At 43.5% G+C, this 27,514-nt stretch overlaps 1 protein-coding gene across 3 annotated transcripts in view; it reads right to left on the bottom strand.

The window, feature by feature from the left end:
• Nucleotides 1-27,514, bottom strand: part of SMPD3 (sphingomyelin phosphodiesterase 3) — a 175,464-nt gene that overhangs the window by 82,342 nt on the left and 65,608 nt on the right. Inside the window, exons 2-3 of one of the 3 annotated variants that reach the window (XM_056526420.1) lie at nucleotides 18,364-18,427; nucleotides 3,212-3,237 (exon numbers count right to left, since the gene is read on the bottom strand). The exons of 1 other annotated variant lie outside the window; for it this stretch is intronic. The gene's annotated coding sequence lies outside the window, so the exon portion shown is untranslated. The remainder of the gene's footprint in view (nucleotides 1-3,211; nucleotides 3,238-18,363; nucleotides 18,428-27,514) is intronic. One more of the 3 variants, XM_056526418.1, reaches the window with a different exon arrangement.

Here is a 27,514-nt window from a genome sequence, read left to right as displayed (position 1 = left end):
ATGTATGGCCAGTCTGGTATCATTGCTCATGTATGGCCAGTCTGGTATCATCGCTCATGTATGGCCAGTCTGGTATCATTGCTCATGTATGGCCAGGTTCTATTTTGCAGCTTTTTCCCTCTAAGAACATTGAATTCTGTTCTAGCCGAGTACTGGTCCAGTATACATCATGTAATGTAGTATAGCATCAATTTGACTTATCCTCCTGCACTTATCCTCTACACAAGTTAAATCTCCCCAATAGACTGCTATGGCCATCCCAGGACCTACTTTGGGAAATAAGAGCATGTCTAGTGTTCTGTTACTAGGTCTATCCATATATTTTTGCAGAGCAGCTATTTCATTGGTAAAACCCCTATAGGCCTGTCAATACTTCTGAATTTCCGCCAGCAGAATTTTGCCATGGAATGGGTTCTATTGACTGTTCACACTGCAGAATTTCCGCACAGGAAACTCAAGATTCAGGAGCCACCAAAAGAATGAACATGAATTCTGCCAGACTGTATTGCCGTCTATGGAGACTTTGGACGTCCACACGGTCCTTCCATTGCTGCCCATGGTACAGGGAGGCTGAAACTGGTAACAGGTTCATGTAAGGTTATTCGTTCAAACTTTCTTGTATGGGTTATGTGGCTGTATTTTTTTCTAACAAGTCCCAAAATATTTTTTCAACAAATTCCAAAATTACCAGGTACTGTAAGGAAAATTAACTTATAGAACTGGAAAAAATGTATAGTAAAAAGAACAACGTTACAATAACAACAATAAAGGATACATAAGTACCATAGTCACGAGACGAGTCAGTATAAAGTACACGGCCATAGATGTCTACTGGGTTGTCTGGATATAAGACAGCACCTGTCTGCATGTGGCCCTATTCACAAAGATCATGCTGTAAAACAGTTGGTTCTCTTCTTTGGGGAGGCAAGAGGAATATCGGGATCTCCATTAAAAGTCCCCTCATAATGGGAAGACAGTGGGCGCAGTTACAGAACAGCAGGTTTAACAAGCGTAGATATGATAGGCATGTGATGGGACGGCTCTGCACTGTAGTCAGCTCTGACCTGATTCCACACAGATTACAATACAGCTCACACAATAACTAAGATCCTTTCCTATTAAAACAGAAAAATGTGTCACCCTGTTTTATCTCCACATTTCCTCCTGGAATATGAAGAAGAATCATTTTACACTCAGTGATAGGATTTTCAGAAGTTTAGACAAAAAAGCAGATTCCACATTATAACATCCCCCCAGTCTTATGTGAAAGCACAGAATTCTATCATAATATCTTATCATTTCTTTATCTGTCCATCCATCCATCTATCTATCTATCCATCCATCCATCTATCCATCTATCTAATATATATCTATCCATCTACATCTATCTATCTATCCATCTATCTATCTATCTATCCATCTACATCTATCTATCTATCTATCTATCTATTTATCTATCTATCCATCTATCTATCTAAAATCTATTTGTCCATCTTTCTATCTATCATCTGAGAATTTTATTTATTATAATTTTTAAATATGACCTTGTATTAGAATTTTTATTTTTCAGCATTACTCTGTTATTGCTGAGAACTAAACCTCTATCAGTTCTGTATTGCATTTACATATAAATATTTTATCATACAGGATCTTGAAATAAGCAACTTTATCTAAATTTGCAATAGGTATTAAAGGGGTACTCCGGCACTAAGACATCTTATCCTTTGGATAGGTAATAAGATGGCTGATCGCGGGGGTCCCACCTCTGGGGACCCCGGTAATCTTGCACACAGCACCCCGTTATAATCAGTCCCCGGAGAATGTTCGCTCTGTGTCTTTTTACTGTCGATCACGGGGACGGAGCATAGTGATGTCATGACCCCGCCCCTGTGTGACATCACACTCCGCCCCCTCAATGCAAGCCTATGGGAGGGGGCTTGACAGCCCCCTCCCATAGGCTTGCATTGAGGGGGCGGAGTGTGACGTCACTATGCTCCGGCCCCGTGATTGACAGTAATCAGTCATGGAGCGAACATGTTCCGGGGACTCATTGTAACCGGGTGCTGCATGCAAGATCATGGGGGTCCCCAGTGGTGGGATCCCCGCGATCAGGCATCTTATCCCCTATCCTTTGGATAAGGGATAAGATGTCTTTGCGCCGGAGTACCCCTTTAATGTATCTAAAGCAATTGATTCCAAAGTCAATAAGAAGCAAGTGCTAGTTATGCTACTTTCTAGTATTCTATAGACTCCATCATTTTGTGAGTTATTGCCTGCACTGTAAGCAATATCTGATGTGAATACTTTATACATAACAATTCATTAGGTAGAGCCGCCATTGACTGCTAAAGGGCTGGGAGCATTGACATGAGCAGATTTTCTGTTTGCAGGGAAGAAGACATGGGAATATGATCACTGATCAGGTGCTTTGCTTCATGACGGCAGTGAATCCATCTGTAAATGAGCTTTTTCAGCAAATAATGCTTCATTCCACATGGATAGGGAAGTCCTGGCATGGTTCCACTAATATACTATAGCCGTTAATTCAACCTAATGCAGGGATGTCACCAATCCCTTGTCTGTAATAGTATTATTAAGCATTTGTGGAATAAGGTGGAGCTAGCTATGCTGAGTACAGATGTAGTGACAGATAATATGACAATATTAAAGGGATAGTCCTGTTCTCTTTGCAGGAGGACAGACATGTCATTCTTGAACTTTATGTTAGGTTTAGGTTACAGGTTTATTCCTGACCCCGACCGATCACTAGAACAAACGGGGAGAATTGTGCCGCTGAGCGATGCTTCTTCCTGTCCGCTGAGCACGTGCCCCCAAGATGGCCCGATAGAGTTACATTATGAGGCCATCTTGGTCACCTGGCATAAATCTGGGGGCTAATGCTAGATAATGCCCACTGCGGTCTTCTCCTGGCTCATTTTAGCAGTTGGTTGGGGTCTGAACACCCAGACTTCTACTCATCAAACTCGCTGACCCTTTAAAGAGATTGTCTAGGTCAAACAAAAATTTATTTTGGGGCTAGGGGTGGTGTAAAAATATTAAACATGCAATACCTCCACCAGTCCCCCACAGCTGCAGTGTGGCTGATCCACCCATGATATCCCACTGGTCTCGGCTTCGTATGAGTTTTATGCTGTCCGAACGCTACAAGACCTACCTGCTTAGCCAATGAGTGGCCGCAGCGATGTCTTACCTGAGCAGATAGAAATGGCACGGAACCTAAAAGAAGCCAAGAAAAGCAGGGTAGTGGAGGCGCCAGTGCAACAGCAGTGGGGAATGGAGTAGCATGTTTATTATTTTTAACCCCCCCCCCCCCATGCCAGTGCTCTCTGCTGCCACCTCTGTTCTTGTCAGGAACTGTCCACCAGAACTGAAGAGGTTTGCCATGGAGATTTGCCGATGCTCTGAACAGTTCCTGACACAAACAGAGGTGGCAGCTGAAAGCACAGTGGTCAGAATGGAAAGAACTACAGAACATCCTCTTTCAGCAGCTGATAAGGATTTTGAAAAAGAAGTATTAACAAATCTATATAACTTTCTGGCACCAGTTGATTTGAAAACATTTTTCCTCTGGAGTACCCCTTTAACTAACATTGTAATGACAACAGTAGCTTCTGCTTCAATTGGCTTTCTTTAAGTTCCTTAAAAGGGTACTCCGTTGGAATTTTTTTTCTTTTCAAATCAACAGGCTCTAGAAAGTTAAACAGATTTATAAATTACTTCTATTAAAAAATGTTAATCCTTCCAGTACTTATCAGCTGCTGTATACTACAGAGGAAGTTGAATTGTTCTTTTCTGCCTGACCACAGTGCTCTCTGCTGACACCTCTGTCCATGTCAGGAACTGTCCAGAGCAGGAGAGATTTGCTATGGAGATTTGCTTCTACTCTGAACAGTTCCTGACACAGACAGAGGTGTCAGCAGAGAGCACTGTGGTCAGTCTGAAAAGAACTACACAACTTCCTCCGTAGTACACAGCAGCTGATAAGTACTGGAAGGATTAAGATTTTTTTAATAGAAGTAATTTACAAATCTGTTTAACTTTTTGGAGCAAGTTGATATAAATTTTTTCCCCACCGGAGTACGTCTTTAAATTGAGTTGGTTGAATTAAAGAATTTGTAAAAGGACGGCAAATACCAAAGACATTCTTTACTGCCAGAATTGGTTAACTTGCAGGGTTGGTTTGGTGATTACAGATACATGGGGACTTTGTAATGTGCGCTGTGACCAAAGGTTGTTGTGTTGCACTGACTAAATGGTGAATGCACTTATCTTGTGACCTGCAAAAGGCCACCACCTGACAGACACCAGAAATCCAGGCACCATGCGGATTCCAACGTGACCGCATTCACCAGTTGTGACACAGGCATGCCACACTGCAAACCTTAAAGGGGTATTCTGGGCAAAAACATTTTATCTCCTATCCAAAGGATAGGGGATAAGATGTCTGATCGCGGGAGGCCCGCAACTGGGACCGCCCCCGTGATCTCCCTGCAGCACCTGCATTCTATGCGGGAGCTGTGTCTCCAGTTTCGGAAACCTCCGGGTTTCCGGGACTGGGGACATTATGTCAAGCCACGCCCCCTCCATTCATGTCTATGGGAGGGGGCGTGATGGCTTCCGAAACTGGAGACGCAGCTCCCACATAGAATGCGGGTGCTGCAGGGAGATCGCGGGGGGTCTCAGCAGCGGCCCCCCGCGATCAGACATCTTATCCCCTATGCTTTGGATAGGGGATAAAATGTTTTGCCCGGAATACCCCTTTAACCACACGACCTGTTTGGACCCGGCCTAACACTGGGCAGTCGTACTGTCATATATACTAGTTTGTTTTGGCTCCTTTGTATCCCCTCTATGTCCTGTGTGCAAGTTGTACTTTCAGAACAGAAGCCCCATGACCTTTCTTCCTATTTATCTGTTGCTTTTTATAGCGTCTTAATTTCATAATGCAAAGTAAATTATTCTATGCTAGAAAAAAACTGATGGAAAACTCCCACGCGTGGAGAGATCCAGCTGTACAGAACGCTAGTCAGGTTGCTGCGCTTGTTTCAGTCATATTCTGCCAGCAATCCTTTATCCAGCATAAGAGATATTTCCATATTAAACTTATTTCCCAGGATATTCCAGTAGTTCACACATGGCATTTTGATGCAGTTTTTGAAGTTATTGACAGGTTATAGATATATATGAAAAATTCTACTTTTGTCTTATTGATCCACTCTAAGCTTTGGCGACAAAGACTGCATCAATACAGCATGTGTAAACTAACCCCAAGAAAAGGTATACATTACCACTTTTTATCCATCATACATATTCTTCAAAAGAATACCTTGATGTATGCCACTGCGGCAAATTAAAGTCTTAAAGGGGTTATCCAGGAAAAAACTTTTTAATATATATATCAACTGGCTCCAGAAAGTTAAACAGATTTGTAAATTACTTCTATTAAAAAATCTTAATCCTTTCAGAACTTATGAGCTGATGAAGTTGAGTTATTCTTTTTTGTCTAAGTGCTCTTTGATGACACGTGTCTTGGGCAGCGCCCAGTTTAGAAGCAAATCCCCATAGCAAACCTCTTTTACTCTGTGCAGTTCCCAAGACAAGCAGAGATGCCAGCAGAGAGCATTGTTGACAGACAGAAAACAACAACTCAACTTCAGCAGCTGATAATTATTGAAAGGATTAAGATTTTTTAATAGAAGTAATTTACAAATTTGTTTAACTTTCTGGAGCCAGTTGAAGGTCCTCAGTTTGGAGACCATTGCAATACACCTATAGATACACATATTGATTGATATACTGTAGATACAATGTAAAGCGAACATAGCGCTAAAGTTAATGTGGCCAACACATAAAACAGTTTATGGCCAAACATTCTTCCCTACTAATTCCCATAAATAATAATGTTTATTTCAAGTAGAAGAAGTGTGATGTCCCAGAGCGAACACTTCTCTGAACACTATTCGGGTGACAGTAGTCAAAGGTTACTGCTCTGTCTGAAGTCTGTCTATAAAGGGAGGCATATCTCTTTAAAGTGTATTTCATTATAAATGTATATTTCTGTGTTAGAAAATACTGCATGCATTAGACATAAATTGAGTGTAAAGGATTAACATTTACTACCCAAAAGTCTATTTTCACTGTAAAAGCTTTGGTAATCCGTCACATGTCCACCTCTTAGCCAATTAGGGCTAAGGTCTGTCTTGTCTCCACCCTAATCCCAGGGATAGGGGGAGGATCCTACAAACACATATTCGGTCTAGGCTAGCCCTGGCCTCTGGGAAGAAAACACCTGTCCTGTAGCTTCTTCACCTTCACAGGGAGTCTGCCTACATTGTCTTTCACTGCTCCAGTACACCATTACCTGCCTAGTGTGTCCCATTACAGAGGTACTACAAGAGGTAGCATTAAGGAGAAAAGTTTATTCGTCAGGGCCTGAATTCTAGGAAAAACTAGGTACGCTATTCCTCAAAGAAAGTCATGTCTTAGATAACCCGAGGAAAATTAAGTAAGGAAAGGAATCCTTGCACACCACGGACCACCCCCGTAAAGACTCCTGATAGCTTGCTCAAATAGGATATAAAGCTAGTCAGCTAGTCAGTTAAAGGGGTACTCCGTTGAAAACATCCTTTGGATAGGGGTTAAGATATCTTATCTCCCCGATCTCCACGCCCCCTCCATTCATGTCTATGGGAGGGGGCATGACGGCTAGGGGTGTCGAAGCAGAGATCACAGGGGTCCCGAGCAGCAGGACCCCTGGGATTAGACATCTTATCCCTTTTCCTTAGGATAGGGGATTAGATGTTTTCAGCAAAGTACGCCTTTAAGTCCCATTCCAAATGTATTAAAGAACAAGCTGGGTTACTTGAAAGAGGGATCATATAATACTGTGGTGTCCCGGTACAGGACCTTGTCCTGTCCCTGTCCTAAGTCCCCTCAGTTAGAGTTCTTTCATTCCACAGGGCTCTCCTGCAGGGCTTGCCCCTTGCTCGACTCGTGTAGGGCATTGTAAGTGTATTGAATATATTGTTAATTATGTATAAAATTTTGTATAAAGTTGTACAAATGTATAGGACCTTCCTGGGTCATGTGATGTACCCAGAGTTCTCTGGGTTCAGGACCTACAGGCTTTTCAACCAATGGGCTGTAGTCCAGCCTCCTTAGTATATAAGGGGCTGTAGTCTCTAAATTCACTCTCTCTCTCTTCTCTCTTCCTGCTGGACACTAAAGCAAGGACAATCAGCATATCTCAATTCATCTCACCTAGGCCAAAGCCTAAGAAACCTGCAGCGACTACAAAACCGTGAGTTACCAAGTTCTATCTACATATTCCTAGTGACTACTATTCAACTCAAAGCATATAATTAGTAGCACAGTGGCCTGCTCAAATCTCAAGACTACTAGTCCCAGCAAAGCCTGTGAGGTATCCTACATCCCGGTTACTTCAAGAAAAACTGTTTAACTGTAAAGACTGTTGCACAAGAAGTTAAGTAAAAGTTCCAGTTATCTCATAAATCCTGCTGTGGACATTCCATTATTTATTTCCTGCCGTTTTTGGGCCAGTTGTCAGCAGGGCCTCATTCAGAAAACAACTTCACCCTGGCGTCACGACAAACCAAGGGTTAATACCACCAGACCCTGTAACATCATTGCCTCACCCAGACACCACAATACCCAGGGCACACCTAGCCTCAGAGTCTAGCACATACAACAAGGGAGAAACAAGTCAAGATCTCGGTAGAACTACAAGTCTCAGTATAACTAAATCTTAAACCTGCTAATTACTTCTGGACTGTGACCAGTGACAATTTACCAATTGCTCCTTAACTACGCAGTGTATCTCAAGAACTGTATCTCAAATCAGAAGTATTCCAAAATCTTAATTCTCTGTGTTGGAACTGCACCAGACGTCAAGCACAAGTTGTTTTCTATAAACCCTGGATTTAGAGGTGTTGCTTCCGGGGGCCTTGTGTACTGAAGACAACTTATTTGAAGTAGTGGTTTTGTAGAATTCTACACCAAAATACAGGGTTACCCCACTCCTGCCATGATGATCCTACACGTCTTATAATTCACTATAATCTACATACACAACCATCTGGCGTGAAAATCTTTAACCTGAACCCCAGCACCCCCAGAATGGGAGCTGAAATTAAAAACGTAAGTCATGTTAAAATTCTCAGTTCTTTTTTGCCCCATCTGTTGAGGGGGAAGAGTCATATATATTAAATGGTCAGTCAATCCAGACAAATTCTGCCTGGTTGGGCCTAGGTGTCCTGTACTGACAGATGCAATGAAATGCTGATTTTTGTGGCTGTTGTTTGGAGAATATGTCGGAGTATGACAACCTTGCTATGGCACAAGCTTTCTGAGCTATGAATAGCAGGGCTAAAACTGCTGGCCTGTGGGATTAGAGCCGTATTTGTGTCCTGCGTAACAGGGGCAGGTGATACAATGTCTTGTGTGCTGGAGTGCGCGGTGCAGCCACCTGTTGCACACACGGCCGCCGGATCACAGAGCCAAGAACACATGACGAGCGCTCTACACTGAGCCAGCACCAGATCACACAAAGGGACACACTACTTGTTTCACGCCATCCTTATTTCAGCTTCTTACCATTTACATTACAGGGCATTTCCCCCCACATGACTATGGATAGATGAAATCTGCATCAATGTATATGAACCATACGCCCCAGCTGCTTCATGTTACCTTCATTTTATGTTCTCACCCATTTTGGGCCACACTGAACAGCACTGGATGTTTTGAATATAATGTCCATTTTTTTCTATTATATGGCTGTAAAAAAGCTGAATTCCATATAAGAAATGTTTTTGTGGACATAGCCTTAATTTCCATTCTGCAAAATCATCAAAAATGTCTTCAGAGCATGAGGTTGTATATTCTAAAAGAGAGAAAGACATACCTGGGGGCATAGATGCTGACTGCTCGACAGCTAATATGAGAAAAGGATAGATAAACCCTGGACAAGGCCAAATGAGGCCGACGCGCCATGGCCCTTATCTCTGGCTACCTGTCATGTTCTTGCAGGTTTCAGGTGGATAATGGGTTAATAAAATGGAGAGTAAGCAGTGAGGGCTGTACACTGTGTCCCCACATTGCCCTATTGCTGGGCAGTCAGCCAGAAGATTGGGACATTGTCGGAATAAGCCGATATTTTCCAACTCAGGGATTTAACATAATAGTCACCATATACAAATGATGTGCTAATTCTATGTCAGTGTCTGTCGCAGAAGCTCGTGGGTCCCGTAACATAAGGATAGCTAAGCTAGACATGAACCTTTACCATTACATTACAATAGCTTTTTTCCAATGACCCAGACTGCGGGATCTCCAGACGCAATTTTCTCCAGAGATCATGTGAGCTGCGCTAGGACTGTGCAGACTGCATTTCCGTTCCCATAGATGACAATGGGTTTTTTGAGTGAATCCGCTGAAAGAGCCACTCAGAAATGCATTGCTGTCTACGGGGACAACAGTGCAGTATACGCGGTCCTAGTACCGCCCTGAGATTCTGCAGTGTGAACTTAGTCTTAGGGAAGGGATCCTTGCACAGTACTCCAGGGCCAACCCTACGGAAGACTCCTGATAGCTTGTTCAGATAAATAGGTCATAAAGCAAGTGCAGAGTTCTAGTCACTAGTCAAGTCTAAATACTTCAACTAAATCTCATCCCAAGTTTAGTGAAGAACAAGCCAGACTATGCCAAAGAGGAAACATTCATCACCCTGGGGAGACATAGCCTCTGAGTCTAGAACATACAACAAGAGAGAAACAACTCTAAATCTCAGTAGAACCACAAGTATAAGTAAAACTTCTAGACTGTGACCAGTGACCAATTTTTTCTGGGCAGTCAGCCAGAAGATTGGAACATTGTCAAAAAAGGCCGATATTTTCCAAGTCCTAGATCTAACATAATAGCCACTATATACAAAGTATCTGCTAACCTTATGTCATTATCTCATATGTCCCCTTACATAAGGATAAAGCTAAACATGAACCTTTACTACTTTCTCTACATTACAATTGCTTTTTTTCCCAATGACCCTAGAGGTTATGGTTCTACCGATGACCGAAGTGGTTATGGTTCTACCGATGACCGAAGTGGTTATGGTTCTACCAATGACCGAAGTGGTTATGGTTCTACTGATGACCGAAGTGGTTATGGTTCTACCGATGACTGAAGTGGTTATGGTTCTACTGATGACCGAAGTGGTTATGGTTCTACCGATGACGGTCCATTGTTATGTATTAAAGCGATAATTATAAATACTAACCAATAGGGAAGCACTTATTTCACAAATGTTTAAAAAATATGAGGCAAGAGCATGAAAATATATCACTTTTGTGTAAAATATCTTTTTGGCTATAATAACCTCCAGATAGCATCCAGACCACCCCACTGATCTCTAAATATAGCCAAGAAAAGGGTGCGAGTATTCGCTTTACTTTCAGGCTCATGACCTGGCTTATTGGAGGAGACAGACTCCATTATAAGTGGAGCTTTTATATGGAGCTGCTTGACCCAATGACCCAATGACTTACCGTATTTTTCGCCATATAAGATGCACTTTTTCTTCCCCAAAACTGGGGGGGGGGAAAGTCGGTGCGTCTTATACGGCGAATATTATCTTTTCCAAGAAAAGCAAGCTGCAGACAGTGCACACCCAAAATGAGTATAAATACAAAAAACTTTATTAGTAGAAACCATAAGAGGAGACACATACATCTAAACTCATTTAAAAAGGCTCCTAAGTGAGCCTAAAAACATCACTGGGGAAGGGGACATGACCCCCCAACCCCTACCCTGCCCTGATATCAATACACAGAAATAGCTAGTGCTCCAAAGTGGTATGTGAAAAATAGCAGAAGGTCATATTATAATTAAATCAAATAAATATATATAATGCAAATCAGGCAATAATATAGTATAAGTGCAGAAATAAGCAAACCACCGACGGAGTAGCAGTATTACAATACCAAAAGGGCAGGGAGAGCAAAGCCCCACGCGTTCCGTCACTCCCAGGTGACTTCCTCAGGGGTATGTATGAAGATTCTCAGTCTCCTTCTTATATACATAACAAATTACAGAAAAAATACCTATCAGGTGCGTGGTCCGAGCCTGCATAGTATGGGCGCTGTGTGCATGCAATGACTTGGCGTGGACTTCCGCCCTATGTACTTCCGCCTTTTGCTAATATAGTACACGCATGCGCTGGTCCACCCCGAAAATAAAGTACTGCGCACGCGTCATCCCCAGTCTCACCAACGGCTGCACTGCGCATGCGTCAACTCCGCCGCTGGTCGGAAACGGCCTATGACGTAGTTTGTTGACACACGTGACTCGTCCGAGTCATGTGAGTCCCCATGTGATCACACGATTAGGCGATGGTCACGCAGGCGCAGATCCAAGAGATCGGAGCATGTAGAGTTTGCATACATCTAGAATTGTTCGCAGTGTGTGGGAACCGCATGGTTTGTGAGTAAGGCACGGAACCAGATAGTTGCAAGAATATAATACATGAGTTACTATATATAATAAGATAATGTACATGCAATACATAAATAGAAAGCACTTTATGAATGATGATGACTGTAGTATTTAATAATGCGAAAATGATAATACATGCCTATAGTGTAAATTAGATGTGCAATAAGTGAGAAGAAAAAATATATATGAAAAAGTAATAAGTGAAAAGTATATATAGAAAAAAATTATTATTTAAGAAAATATATGGTGAAAATATAATAATAGTTAAATGAAGATGTTAATAACTAATAACTTAAGAATATTAGGACTAGGGATTGTGTGAATACACACACACATCGCGGCGGTCCCTGAGGCCATCAATGGCCGGGACCCGCGGCTAATAAAGACATCACCGATCGTGGTGATGCCCTGTATTAACCGCGCCGATCAAAGCTGACCGCCTCGTCTGAAGCGAAAGGGACACTAACCCGGCTGCTCAGTCGGGCTGTTCGGAACCGCTGCGGTGAAATCACGGCATCCCGAACAGCTTGCAGGACACTGGGAGGGACCTTACCTGCCTCCTTGGTGTCTGCTCCGTGCCGGGATCCCTTTCATGGCTTGCGCTCTCCTTCAACGTCATCACGTCGTCGCGCACGCCGTCCCGTCATCCAATAGGAGCGGCGTGCGTAGTGATATGATGACGGCGACGGAGAGCGTGGATCCCGGGGAAGAAGATGTCCGGAGCGTCGGGGACACCACGGGGACACGGTGACAGCGATGGAGCGACATCCAGGGCAGCGGTGACGGGTCCGGAGTGGCGGGGAAACGTGAATACTACCTCCTATCCAGTGGTCTTCAACCTGCGTACCTCCAGATATTGCAAAACTACAACTCCTAGCATGCCCGGACAGCCGTTGGCTGTCCGGGCATGCTGGGAGTTGTAGTTTTGCAACATCTGGAGGTCCGCAGGTTGAAGATCACTGTTGGGTTCAGAATCTTTTTTTTCTAGATTTTGCCCCTTTAAAATTGGGTGCGTCTTATATGCCGGTGCGTCCTATAGGGCGAAAAATACGATTGAGCTGCAGGTCGGGGAGCGAAGCACACAGCCACACACTTCTCCTGGCCATATGTAGAGATCAGTGGGGGACTAAGCACTAAGATCTTAATCCATCAAAACATTTGTAGCATTTTTTTTTGATTTACTGACAATAACGTTTTAAACTTACTAAATAACATGTAGGTGTCAAATGAGTGACAAGATATGTTCACACCCAGAAGATCTGTAGGGAAACTTTACGCATTTGAAAACCAAATGTTTTTGCGGCATAGATTTCTGCAGGTCTCATTCAGATTCATGGGACAGACGCAGAGGCAATTTTCAGTAGGGCCCCACCGAAAAAAAACAAGGATCAAATGAATGAATAGAAGAACACAGTGAAGAAAATGTTCACGCTTTTGCTACTTGTTCTTTTAGGCTACAAAAACTGACCCCTCATTTTGCTTTATTATTCTACTTTAGGCATTTCTTATTTGGTGTCTTATCCCCTGTAATTATTCTTTCACTACACGTCATGTAATTCATTAATGTGACTGGTCTCTGATTATCTGTGATAATGTGATTTATAAAAAAATTTGAGGGAAAAAACACCAGAAAAAAATGCCAATTTGAAATACATATTTTCCTATTGACTCCCAGCTTACATCTGACTGCAGCCTTATTTAGCCCCAAAAATACCGCACAACGCGAGGCATTACACGTGTATTTTAGTGGTATATTTGCAAGCATTTGTGAAGCTTTTTTGAAATGTATTTTTATTTTTTGAGCTTGTTACGCCCAATAAAATCTGCACAAAATAAAGTCAACCACTTATTACGCCCATAAAAAAGTGTAAAATAAAATGACTTCTGTGTACTTTAATAGGAAATGCATTACAAACATAAATAGGTGTCATTTGAATTGTCCTTCACACACTCTTTATTGAGGATTTTAACTTTGCAATATGTTTACAGCATTTCTGTAACATAAATTGATCAGATCCATACTAAAGATTTTTGCTGTGCGGAAATAATGTAAACCCTGCAGATTTTCTGCAAGGAAAGTCTGTGCAGAAAATGTGCTGTGAGTACACCACATGTGTCCTAACCCTTATGGCTACAGAACTGACTTTCTGTACACTAACAGATAGAAAATGTACCGTTGCACATAAATATTGCGCATTATGTGCACCAGCAAATGCTAATTACTGTTATTTTCATTACTAGAACATTATTTTTAGGCAGTGGTGTGCTGTTTAGGACATAGTTTGTGCAGCTTGTGACATCACAGCACATGCTGACTTTAACCCCTGCCGTTTCCTTTGCGGTTAAAGCATTAGAGGTATTAGCCAATGAGAAGAGCTAAGTAGGTGGAATGAGCTCTGATCTGAACGTGTCGCCATCCCACACAGCCTCCCCGCGTACATACACATATTCAGGGAAAGCTAATTGTCTTTATTTAAGACAGCAATATTTTAGACAATTCTGTAGGCTAATCCGTACACACTGCATTACTGGGCTTCTTATATACGATCCCTCAGGATCCCAGCGGAACATATTGTGTGGGAAATGGATGTGAAAAGCATTTAGCTTCATTTAAATGGTTTAAAATGACAGTTCAGTGCATTTCATCAATCTCCAATATTATGGATTTGTAAGAGGTGGTTATGGAGTTTCCAATGATAGCATGGTAGATAAATAGAAGACTGCTATCCTTGACTGTTCCACACAACTCTACTACAAATTGTTGGTAGTTGGGACTAAGTGTGACAGTCCTATAAAGGGTTTACAGATTCCTCAAAGGACGGTTCACAAACACACAAGGAGGCAAAGAACCACGACCAAGAGATACTCCAAGAGATACTCTACCAATCCAGCCGGAGTCACGTTGCTCCTGGTATGGTTGTCTACTTTAACCTGTCCTACAGTGTCGCTGTGAGCCATTTATGGTGCTACTGTGGTAAGTAATCCACATAATGTGGTGACCTTGGGGCCAGTGGAAGGCAGCAGTATGCTTGTAGTGCTTGCTGTCAACCTGAATGTTATCACAATGGCAGGAGTGGGACCTCAGGCCTGTGTACGCTTCTGATTGATACAGCCGTGAAGGCGATGGGGGGGGGGGGGGACTAGTAGGAATAGTCTTTATCTTGCAGGGGGCGCAGGCCTGTGTAGCATGCCTAGTGAATGGTAGTTGGGGTGCCAGTGGTGTACAAGGTGCAATGATATAGCCAGACACAGGTTTAACAATATGACTGAACAGCTCTGTACTGAGAATAACTTGGATGGGTAAGTTCTTTGCAAGCTTTTGTAGGAATAGTCTTTGATATACATTAGTGCTATAGTGTACCTGTGACATACCCCTTTCCACTGTAAGATGGCTTATGTTGGGGATGCCAGAAAGATAACCCACTAAAACTAGAAACTGAAATGGTCCACCAAAGGGAGGCATTCAGGGTCCTCCAGCTCCCAAAGAAAACTGTTAAAAATTCGAAACGCGTTTCTGTTGCATTTCTATTTATCGCCATTTTGTATGTTTGTTTGTTTCTTCCTTTTATACATGCACATACAAATCACTAACAAGTGCTCAGCCTAAAGGGCTCGCAGCAACTAACTGGACTTAACCAGATTCCTGCCAAATAGCTAAGAGGGTGACTGGGCTTCACCCAGATACCCTAGCAAATTCTAAATGTTAAGTATATGTAGTTATAGACGGTAAAGGGGTTCTCCGCCCTTAGACATCTTATCCCCTATCCAAAAGGTAGGGAATAAGATGTCTGATCGCAAGGGCTCCCAGCTAGCTCCTAGCAGCCGGACCCCAAGATTAGACATCTTATCCCCTATCCTTTGGATATTATTTATATATATTATAAATGCATTGCTGAGTGGTCCTAGTTCAGCTGAAACAACTAAGTATGCGGAATGTCCGCCTGTATATTCCAGCAGACATTCTGCACAATTTTGGCCATGTGAATAGGGTCTATGAGTATTTTCTGCTTCAAGAATCGACATGACCATTCTTGAAGCAGAAAATACTGTGTAGGCCATGTTCACATGGTGAGAAATGTCTGCCCGGGCAGACATTCCACACATTTGCTTGATTCTACGGCACTAGGACCACTGGGAAATGTGCTGTCTTCATAGACGATGCTTTCCAAGCGAAATCTGCAGAAACATTGAATCAGTTTAATGTTTCTGCTGAAGCTGGAATCTGGAATTTTGTAGCAGAAAAGTCTGCCGTGGAAATCCCACCAGGTGCATGGTGCAGCAGAATCCACTTGGAATCCATAGGACTCTGCTTCAGTGGAATTTCCAAGCGGAATTCAGCTCGGAAATTGCTCCGTGTGAACATAGCCTTCCACTGACCAGGCTTGGACTCCAGGCAGAATTTATACGTGGAAATTCTACCAATAGTAATGTAGACATTCATGTTCCTTCCCCAATCTCCCCGTTGTGAATGTTTAGAGGGATCCCTGCTGGTGAACAGGCTATCCAGTGGCATTCTGTACAAACAGAGAAAACCTACATAGACACATTGGGATAGCTTGTCAACGCTTTAAAGAATAGATGACTTTGACTGCTGCCTGGGGGAAGGAGACTAAGAGGCAAAGATTTGGCTTCTGGAAGACAAGGACAGTTGTACAGCAGATATGAGGACTGCTGGGAAAAACACTCATGCCAGCTATGGAATTGGGGGAATGGGCTGATAAAAACAGATTTCATTACAAAATAATGATAACGTTTCTCTAACATCACACACTGGTTCCCAGTATATCTATATTGACAAGGGTTCACAGGATAACCTATGTAAGGTGTAACCCGTAATCCAATGATGCTTCACAATTGGCATTGATCACACTGCTGTAGGAATTGTTTTTTACTCAATAACCCCTATATTAATGTGTCAAGTCTAACAGCATTATTCAGGGTCACACGGGTGAAACAAAGCTCCCCATGAGACACAATCTGTCTGTACACGGGTTAGGAGAGACAGAGACCGGCACTGACATCTCAGATATGGGCAATCTCTAACAGGCTCCGGCAATAAGCCAAAATGTACAGCGCTACAGGAAAGCATCAAACAGGGTTCTCAATCCTCCAGAGCAAAACATGCAGAATCCATAATGAAGAGAGGAAAATGAGGAGGCCCTCACGGTTAAGGTGCAGTAGGCTTCTTTATTTTCGGTACAAACTGAAGCTTAGCAGTATCAGCGGAACACCATCGCAGGTACACAGATGTAGTGAGAATTGTTTCACGCCCCTTCCGGGCGTTTCATCAGACTCGAGTCTTATACTGCTTTGCTTCAGTTTGCAGTGAAAATAAAGGATCCTGCTGGACCTTAACCGTGAGTGCCTCCTCATTTTCCTCTCTTCATTATGGACAATCTGTCTGTATGCTGCAACTACCGTATATACTCGAGTATAAGCCGATTTTTCGTGCTGAAAACACTCGGCTTATACTCGAGTGAACTCTCCTCCCTCAGTGGTTTTAAACCTGTGGACCTCCAGATGTTTCAAAACTACAACTCCCAGCAAGCTGGGAGTTGTAGTTTTGAAACATCTGGAGGTCCGCAGGTTGAAGACCACTGCGGCCTTCGTCATCATCCAGACCCCCCCCCCCCCTTTAGTTTTGTACTCACCTCGTTATGGTGAGCTGGTCCGGGCCATCTGTGCTGCAGGGAGGGATAGTCATTCCGGGCTGTCCATCTTCACCGGGGGGGCCTCTTCTCCGCGCTTCGGGCCCGGCCCCGGAATAAGGACGTTGCCTTGACGACGACGCACAGGGACGTTCATGAGCAACGTCCCTGTGCGTCGTCATCAAGGCAACGTCACTATTCCGGGTCCGAAGCACGGAGAAGAGGCCCCCCCCGGGTGAAGATGGACAGCCCGGAATGACTATCCCTCCCCACTGGACGGTCCCTGCAGCACAGATGGCCCGGACCAGCTCACCCTAACGTCCCGCCGAGCGGAGGTGAGTACAAAACTAAAGGGGGTGGGGGGGTCTGGATGATGACGAAGGCTGCAGTGGTCTTCAACCTGCGGACCTCCAGATGTTTCAAAACTACAACTCCCAGCATGCCCGGACAGCCGATGGCTGTCCGGGCATGCTGGGAGTTGTAGTTTTGGAACAGACCACTGTAATCAGACATTCACAAGCGGTGATGATGAAGGGGGTGGGGGTTGGGGGGGGGGTTGGGATGATGACAGGCGGTGATGATGAAGGGGGTGGGGGTGGGATGATGAAGGGGGGGTGGGGGATGATGACAGGGGGATGATGACAGGTGGTGATGATGAAGGGGGGGATGATGACAGGGTGATGATGATGATGGTGTTAATGACGGGGTCTTGATGATGACATGGGGGGATGATGTATTTCCCACCCTAGGCTTATAGTCGAGTCAATAACTTTTCCTGTTTTTTTGGGGTGAAATTAGGGGCCTCGACTTATATTCAGGTCGGCTTATACTCGAGTATATACGGTACTTTAATAATAATTCATCACTCTTGACTAAACACTCATATCCATGGTGGTATGGAATATTTAGTGTCGCCTTTTGCTAAAGAGCTTTCTGTCAATGACAACATTTACATGATATATGCCAGGTCATAAAGTAGCAGAAGAGGAGTCTTCATTAGGCTCTTAACTGCCAATACATTGTCTACAAGGCATTCTCTCTCCAGGCCAATGTGTTGCACGATGCACGGAAAGAATGATCAATATCTTAATTAAAGCTCCAGATCGGCCCTCCCAAGTGTCACCGTCTATCTGAGAACAGTAATAACCCACAGTCAGGATCACTTGTAAGTATGAAAAGGACTTACCAAACAACATGTATCCACTGTCCTCCCCTGATGCTTTTATGTTATCAACAGTTTCTCTTCTACTCTGAAATTAAAAAAAATATATATATATGTTTTTTGCTTATTTAAAATATAACAAAACCAGCCGGAGCCCTTTACAATGCTCCTTACATATCTAAACCACTACAATCAGGATCCATTTAGAATCCACTGCATCCTGACACCAAGTACTAGGCTGGGTTCACACACAGTATTTTGGGCAATCCAAAATACTGACCAAAATACTAGGTGTAAACTTAGCCTTATACTGTAGAATTTATATGATTTAATTCTCCATCACTTCAACATAATACTTGTAAAAGCCTTAAAAATCAGTTGTTTATTAATTTATTTCTGACTTTTCGAAGTGATTGATATAATGCTTTGTGTATTTGTAAAAATGATCTATACTGTTGATGCTGACAATATGGGAGGCAAAATGAGTCTATTTGTCATTGAATACAACATACGTTAATGTTAAAGAAAAAAATCGTAATGTGCACGGAGGACCCTACAGCACAATGGCACCGCAAAAACTTTTCAGAAAACATATACCGCAAATACAGAACCTAAAGAATAAAAATTGTCTTTCTGAGTATTTAGTATTTTCTTTGCTCTCCCTTTCTCTCTTGCCTGTTAAATTTCATGAATGTTCTTTTAAAATAAAAATGGTAAGGCGATCACTGCTCCAGTTATGGAGAATTATATAACATTGCACGTTGCTATGGATCTTTTGGTGCTACATACTGTGTTGTGTTTGCTGTTTCTTATGTTATCCCACTTACTGCTTTGTACCACCAGCATCAAGTTACATAACAAAATATGAAAAAGACAAAGAAAGAGAAAACGGAAGTGGAATCTCGAACTAAGAATAAAATTGGGCAAGGGCTACATGGCAACTTTGGTTAAATTTGGCCTTATCATGCTGTTTGAATGCACTGTTTGTATCTAATGGAAGTGAATGTGAGCCTAAAGATACCGCAACCCAACAGTTGTGAGTCGCAACAAAACTACATTCACTTTCAGTAGTTGCAATGTGGGCAGGCAATATCGTGATCTTTGACACATGACCCGTGCTGCGGCCAAAGTCGCTGAGTTTTGGCTACCTAGTACAGATTTTGCGATACTAAAAACTAAACGAGAATTTAAAAACATGAACACCATAAACCAAACCAAAAACTGATGGGGAAAATTCACAATCATGTTTTATACTAAACATCCCATACAGACCTACATATCTCCATGGTGACAGACTACAAACAAACCCAGTGTCCTGCAAAAGTATACATACCTTGTGATAAATCCTATGAGGGATTTAATGAATTTCAACTGTCTTGTATTTCTTTTGTTCTCAGAGAAACACACTGCTGGTGGACAGCTGTCAGTGCCCCCCCCCCCCTACTCCTATCGAGAACACAGTACTCTGCTCATACAGTAGCTACAACAGACAAAATATAAGGCCCTGTTCACACTACGAAGAATCCACACAGAATATCCATGAGGACATTCCACCTTGCAACACCCTACCATGGATATCAATGGGCTTTGCGATGCTTATTTGACACATCAGAATTTACGTAATAGAACATCCTATGACGTTCTCATTGGTGAATGTCCAATGTTTGTCAATGAGATGTTGCTTATATCCGAGGCAAATTGCCATGAACATAAGCACCAATTCTGGATTATTTCTGCGGGAGTAGGAAGATCGCAGCTCTACAGAGGAATGTAGCCAGGACATTTTCCTGATCATACCATAATTCTGAGTCTCGTCTCTTCATAGTCTTGTAAAGTGATAATAAGAGAACCAGTCGACACTTCTCAGAGCGAAGAGTCTGCAAATCAGTCATTGTGCATTCTATCCTAATGACCGGTGAATCAGCTGATGGATTTGCTACTCTCTAGTCCTAATATAGGGCTCGTATCATCTTATTTTACATGGGCATGTACATTACTGACAGAGATTTTTACATCAATACATCTATATGTGCTTCTAGGCAAATGCCTGAAATGTAAGATGCAGCGTTCTTTGATGTACTTTATTACCTTGAAATCTTGTGGTTATTTATTTTCCACATCTTAGAACTGATTTCCTTTGCTAGTTCCCAGCTTGTTGCATTAATGACATCACAGGAAAACCTAACCTGGTTAGCATTAACATCAAGAGGTAATGAGCTGGTTAATTCAATAAGGTCCGGTGGAAGAGTTATGGCGGCTTAGTGTCCCGAACACCAAGCCCGCCAATTAGCAATAAATCAATTAGTGGATCTGGGATGGAAATAAAAGCAGCCGAAACAGATAAGAGGGATATAAAATACAAATCCAGTCATGTACTACATTGGTAATGCCTATAAAAGTAACAATATAAAGAAAAAAACAATATATCGAAAAAAAAAAACTATCCCCAATTCTGTATTTCATGCACTGTATGGCCAACATATGTGGACATTCATCTCAATGATTGGTTTAAGGTATTTCAGCCATACCCACAACAAACATATGCATAACATCATGTACACACCCATCTAATCTCCACAGGCATAAACTGATAGCAGTATAGACCGCACTGAATAGGGTACTGTCATGGATGCCACCTTTACCACATCTGCTTGATCTACCCCAGTTAATAGTTTTAGTGGAATTATTGTCAAGTGGAAGCATCTAGGAGCGATAACAGCTCAGTCACTGAGTAGTAGACCATACAATCACAGGGTGGGGCTGCCAAGTGCTGAAGTGCGTGGCACGTAACAATCACTTCTCCTCTGCAGATATCCAGTATCACAAAGAAAGCCCTCGACAGGAAAGCATTGGATGGGAGGGGCGCATGACTAGGGGTGGCTGAGCAGCAGGAAAAGGGTAAATCGGAGGAAGGGATAAGTGCAGGTCAGCGAGAGGTCAGGTGAGGAGTTAACAAGGGTTAAAAGGCTGGGGGGCAAGGGAGGAGGGGACAGTCTGCAGGACAGAGCCACAGGAGAACGTTCCCACCCGCCCGCCCTAGGATTTTGTTTAGTTGTCACGGCAGCGGGAGTAGGAGGAAGTCTTGGAGGCACATTTGGAGACTTATGCTGAACGAAGTGATTGGTTGGCTGGGTGGCGGCACCCAGCTTGATGATTTCCTTGCGGGCATGGGGCCCCAAGGAGGGGTAGGGACTCCGATGGTGCAAAATGGTGCAACCAAACAGAACAGCAGTGAGATATCTGTAAAACAACAGTTTGGATGTATCTGAAACGCAAAGCTTTACATCAGTCCAGGAGTATATCCACCCTCCACCCTGACATTTCTGATTTTCCGAGAGGGTTTCCTAAAGAAAATGTGGGAGACATACAGATACTGGATGACCTTTTATGTTTTGTTCATATTTTGTATTTGTGTGGCAGTCGAGCTGGTCACAATCATGAGATTATTATTTGATCATGTGACCTTCTGGCCACCCCTATAAAAAGTTGTACATTGTACACCAACGTCATGGCTAAGGGCCAGTAAGGCTTGACATGTTTTGGTGGTCTTGTTTTTTTTACTGTTGTAGTGCCCCTTAAGGCCCCTTCTATATGTTCGTCATCCAGTGGTGTTTTCCTCTGCCATTGTAGAAAAATCACCAGAGGGAAACTGATTGTAGAACTGATCCCATTCATTTGACTGGGACAGTTCACATTCATCCAACTTGAGATGTCGAACTGTGGAACATGCAGCATGAGCGCCGGACAGCGAAACACTTCTTGCTGCGTTCCCCTGTCTGGCATGCACAAAAATGATGTCACCTGATTCACTTTTGTCATCAGCTGTGGCATCAGTTGCACTAGTTTGGTCTGGGGTCACTGAGCTGGACACATGTGAACCCAGCCTTACTAGATTTGTTTGAATTACCTACTTTGCTTTTAGATTTCTGTACTCCATTCACACACGGTGGACAATAATTGGCACTGTGTAATGCCACCATGGTCAGCACGTCAGATAGTTTGAGTGCACTCATTGTAGTGTGCAGTTTTGTCATGAAGGCAGCTTGAGGGGCATCTGCAAGTAAAAATTAGTTTTCCTTGTCAGTCATATACATGAATGGCCAACAATGTAATACATAGACTGCCAGGTCCATCAGCACAGGAGCTGCTTTACTTAGTGGCTTTCTTCCTGAATGTATAGGGTTGAGATGACCCCTTTAATTTCGACTTAGGATATGTAACTGATTCCCTCTGACGAAGATCTCTTCAAAAAGATGATCTATGATTCATCCTCCTATACATAGTGATGTGTGCAGAGAATGTACTGTAAATAACTCATCTTACAGTGATGATTACATTTGCATTTTATTTGGAAGTGTACGTCAAATGTTGTCATTCCTGCAGCACAGCATTAGGAATCTATGTGCAAATAAGCATATATCAAACTGATTTGTCACTGTGGATAAACACTGATATCCAGACGGATATATCATAGACTGGTCACTAGTTTCCTGACTAAAGTAGTACGATAGATGGGAGAATTAGCGGCTGCTTCAAGTCACAGTTGCCATAAAGTGCAGACATTATTCTGTGATAGATTCCATTGTGGTGGTCGCCTTGTGGGTGCGAGTGGTGGTCGGGACAGGCCCGTCGCTACAGGACCGGCAAACCAAGCATTTGCTTGGGGCCCCGAGCAGAGCCAGTGCTTGCCCATCCTGTAGCGACAGGGCAATTCCCCCCATCATTCCAGGGCCGGATTAACAATCCTGCTCTTGCAGCTTGTGCTCCGGGCCCCAGGCACCCAGTCAAGCAGGAGGGCCCCCAAATGTCTGATATTTTTTTAAAAATAAACTCATTTGCAGCTTTGAAGTTCTTCTCACCTCACCACAATCCCACTCCCGCCACCCCCGCTGCACTTGGTATCTTCCCTCAGCCCCAGACTCTTCTCTCAGCCTTCAGCCGTCTGAGCAGGAGGAGGGGGAGGGGGGAGGAGAGAGCACAGAGCTGTGAGGAAAGGAGACCGCAGAGGCTGTACAACATGGGGCCTGACTACAGTAGGTGTCCCTGCATGTATATGTGTATAAGCGTGTGTGTGTGGATATATATATGTGTGTGTACATATGTGTATGTCTATGTACTGTGCCTGTGTGTTTGTTACTACTGTGGATGATTATATGTAAAGTGCATGTGTGTATCCATACCAGTGTTTCCCAACCAGTGTTCCTCCAGTTGTTGCAAAACTTCAACTCCCAGCATGCCCAGACAGCCAAAGGCTGTCTGGGCATGCTGGGAGTTGTAGTTTTGCAACCTCTGTAGGCATCCTGGTTGGGAAACACTGATCTATATGTGTGTGTATGATGCATGTACAGTATGTAATGTGAACAGTATGTGTGTATGATGCATGTACAGTATGTGTGTATGATGCATGTACAGCATGTAATGTGTACAGTATGTGTGTGTATAATGCATGTACAGTATGTAATGTGTACAGTATGTGTGTGAATGATGCATGTACAGTATGTAATGTGTACAGTGTGTGTGTGTGTATGATGCATGTACAGTATGTAATGTGTACAGTGTTGTGTGTATGATGCATGTACAGTATGTAATGTGTACAGTATGTGTGTGTATGATGCATGTACAGTATGTAATGTGTACAGTATGTGTGTATGATGCATGTACAGTATGTAATGTGTACAGTGTGTGTTTGTATGATGCATGTACAGTATGTAATGTGTACAGTGTGTGTGTATGATGCATGGCATGTACAGTATGTTATGTGTACAGTATGTGTGTATGATGCATGTACAGTATGTAATGTGTACAGTATGTGTGTGTATAAAGCACGCATGTACAGTATGTAATGTGTACAGTATGTGCGTGTGTGTATGATGCGTGTACAGTATGTAATGTGTAGTGTGTGTGTGTATGATGCATGTACAGTATGTAATGTGTACAGTATGTGTGTATATAATGCATGTACAGTATGTAATGTGTACAGTGTGCTGTGTGTATGATGCATGTACAGTATGTAATGTGTACAGCATGTGTGTGTATAATGCATGTACAGTATGTAATGTGTACAGTATGTGTGTGTATGATGCATGTATAGTATGTAATGTGTACAGTATGTGTGTTGTGTGTATAATGCATGTACAGTATGTAATGTGTACAGTATGTGTGTTGTGTGTATAATGCATGTAAAGTATGTAATATGTACAGTGTGTTGTGTGTATGATGCATGTACAGCATGTAATGTGTACAGTGTGTGTATATAATGCATGTACAGTATGTAATGTGTACAGTGTGTTGTGTGTGTATGAAGCATGCATGTACAGTATCTAATGTGTACAGTGTGTTGTGTGTGTATATAATGCATGCAGTGGCGGATCCAGGGGGGGGGGACGGGGAAATTGCTCCCCCCCCAGATTAATTTCCCCATCACTTTTAAGGACATCCCTTTTAAGGACATCCCATGCCCCTGTTAGCCCACTGACGTCCTGGCGTGCGCCCATTGTAAAGCAACGCGGAGGAGCGGAGCAGCGACCAGGACATGGCTGGCCAGCATGGTAAGTGACCAGCGGCACATCAGCTTCAGTGCTCCGACCACCGCTCCTCCAGTCCCGGGACCTACTGCTATGGTGGCCGGACCAGAGGAGCAGTGGTCGGAGCACTGAAGTAGGGAAGTAATCAGGCATACAGCCTCCAGCCATACACTGTATGGCTGGAGGCTGTATGTCTGTGGGGGAACATGCTACAACTAATGTGGGGAGACTACAGCCTAATGTGGGGGACTGTATAGCACCGATTGTGGGGAACTATACTGCACCTAATGTGGGGAACTATACTGCCTAATGTGGGGGAACTGTACTGCACCTAATGTGGGGGACTATACTGCACCTAATTTGGGGAGCTATACTGCACCTAATGTGGGGAACTATACTGCACCTAATGTGGGGAACTATACTGCACATAATGTGGGGACTATACAGCACATAATGTGGGGACTATACTACACCTAATGTGGGGGAACTATACAGCACCTAATGTGGGGGAACACTGCTAGCCTAATATGGGGAGAACTCTGCTGCACCTAATGTGGGGGGGGGAACTCTGCTGCACCTAATATGGGGGGAACTCTGCTGCACCTAATGAGGGGGGAACTGTGCTGCACCTAACGTGGGGGAAACTGTGCCGCACCTAAAGTGGGGGGAACTGTGCCGCACCTAACGTGGGGGGAACTGTGCCGCACCTAACTTGGGGGGAACTGTGCTGCACCTGACGTGGGGGGGGAACTGTGCTGCACCTAATGTGGGGTCCTCGTATCGATGTTCGCTCACGTCGCGCTCCCAGAATTCAAGGGCCGGCATTACTACGTCCTGACGCTGGCCCTAGAGCATGACGTGCGTGAACATGGGGGGGGCGGGGGGCCTCCATGTCCATTTTGCTTGGGGCCCCCAAATTCCTTGAGGGTTAAATGCTGTATGACTTGGTCTATCGCCACCCTTCCCCAGGACGATAGGTGCTTGCAGAATAAAGTATTGTCCACAACCAGAGCTTCGCTGAAATCTTGCATAAAATTTACTGGAGATTTTCTGTAACATGCGAACATACAAACAGTCTTTGTACAGAGTCTATGAATAGCTTGGCTGAGATTGACCGTTGGTAGGGACTTTTAGTAAGTTCTTTAACTTGTAGGAATTTAGTATGCGCAGATCCGCGGGATATGGGGTTATGTTTAGGTCCAGGGTCCTTGCCAATAATTACGGAGAATTTAGAAGAACTCACTGTGTAATTCAGCCGAGGCCGCAAGGCTTTGGCCTAGTAATTGTTGTTGAAAGTTGCGGAGGTCCTACCTCATTCAGTGACAACAACCCAAGAGAGAGAATAATGGCCGCAGCTCCCTTATATGGGCAGGGGCTGGTCGTTTTAGAATTAGTCCACGACATCTGTCAATCAGCCTCACAAAGCATTGTGGGCATCACACGGCCCATGAACCTCCAAAGGTCCTTTGCATTAACCATAGAGACTAAAGCCTCGTCACGTGACCCGCAGGTCCTGCGATGCCAGCGCAAGGCAAGCACACCCTCCACATGCATCTATACACATTTACCTTAACAATATATTCCCTATCTAAGGGGTGACTAGGGTAAGACTACATCTGAGGACCCCACGGTTCCTAGGAACTCTGACTTTGTGGACCCCCCACTAAGGTACTGTATGTAATACGGTACCGGGACACCACACTATGGTAGTCAGCAACACTATAAGATGTCACCTATCTAAATCAACACAATGTAACCCAAGGTCGCACAGAGTCCTTCAGAGCGAGAGTTGTTGTTTGTAGCAGCTAAAAAGACAATGAGGGGGTCCATCTTCTAAGATTGAATATTCTTCCATTGGATACTTATTGCATTATGGGACATAAAGCAGAGTTCTGAATTCAGTTCTCAGCTCTCCAGAATTTGGTTCCTTAGATATTAGCAGCTGTAGATAAAGTTGTGCTTCCTTACCACCAGGGTATCAATTTTTCCAAAACTTGGGACGTCACAGATACTGTCATCCAGATACCGTTCGCTCATAATGTAGTTGTTCAGGAGATAGATGTTTTTTAAAGGGGTTGTCTTGTGTTTGAAAAGCTATTTTCATCTGTACACCACCCCACTGCTGATGCTCTGATGGAGCCTGGGTCCCCACTCACCTTCACTTTCTGGCATGCTCAACGATAACTGGCTAAGGCGGCTCACTGCTGCGGCAATGATTGGCCAAGCAGATATTTCCAGTATGTTCAGATTCAGAATAGGGAATCCTTAAAAAATTCCTGCTGCTTAGTTTTAAAAGGATTATTCTAAGAGGGTCCCATAGTAGCTGCATGACTGGTCACTATAGTATGTACACCCTTACCACTAGGCATATGTTGCCTGCCTATCTACAGGTGGTCACATATGCTGCAATCACTAGAACAGAGTTCTCATGTCCCTTCTTCTTCCTCGTCGTCCAGTCGTGCAGTGAGGATTAGTTTGAATGGAGCTAGTGGTGGAACATGTGCATTGCCACTCCATTCAAAATCTGTATAAAATAACAGATGTGGCACTTCCTTATCTGAACGTTTGGTCCCTCAACTTACAACGGAAGAACCGACCAATCAGAATCATTTACTGGTAAAACCCCTGTATTACTGAAGTGCATGCACTGA

Source organism: Hyla sarda, chromosome 6, assembly GCF_029499605.1.
Source record: "Hyla sarda isolate aHylSar1 chromosome 6, aHylSar1.hap1, whole genome shotgun sequence".
Lineage (NCBI taxonomy): Eukaryota > Metazoa > Chordata > Amphibia > Anura > Hylidae > Hyla > Hyla sarda.
The sequence above is the reverse complement of the archived record's forward strand: the minus strand, read 5'-3'. Positions and strand labels throughout refer to the sequence as shown.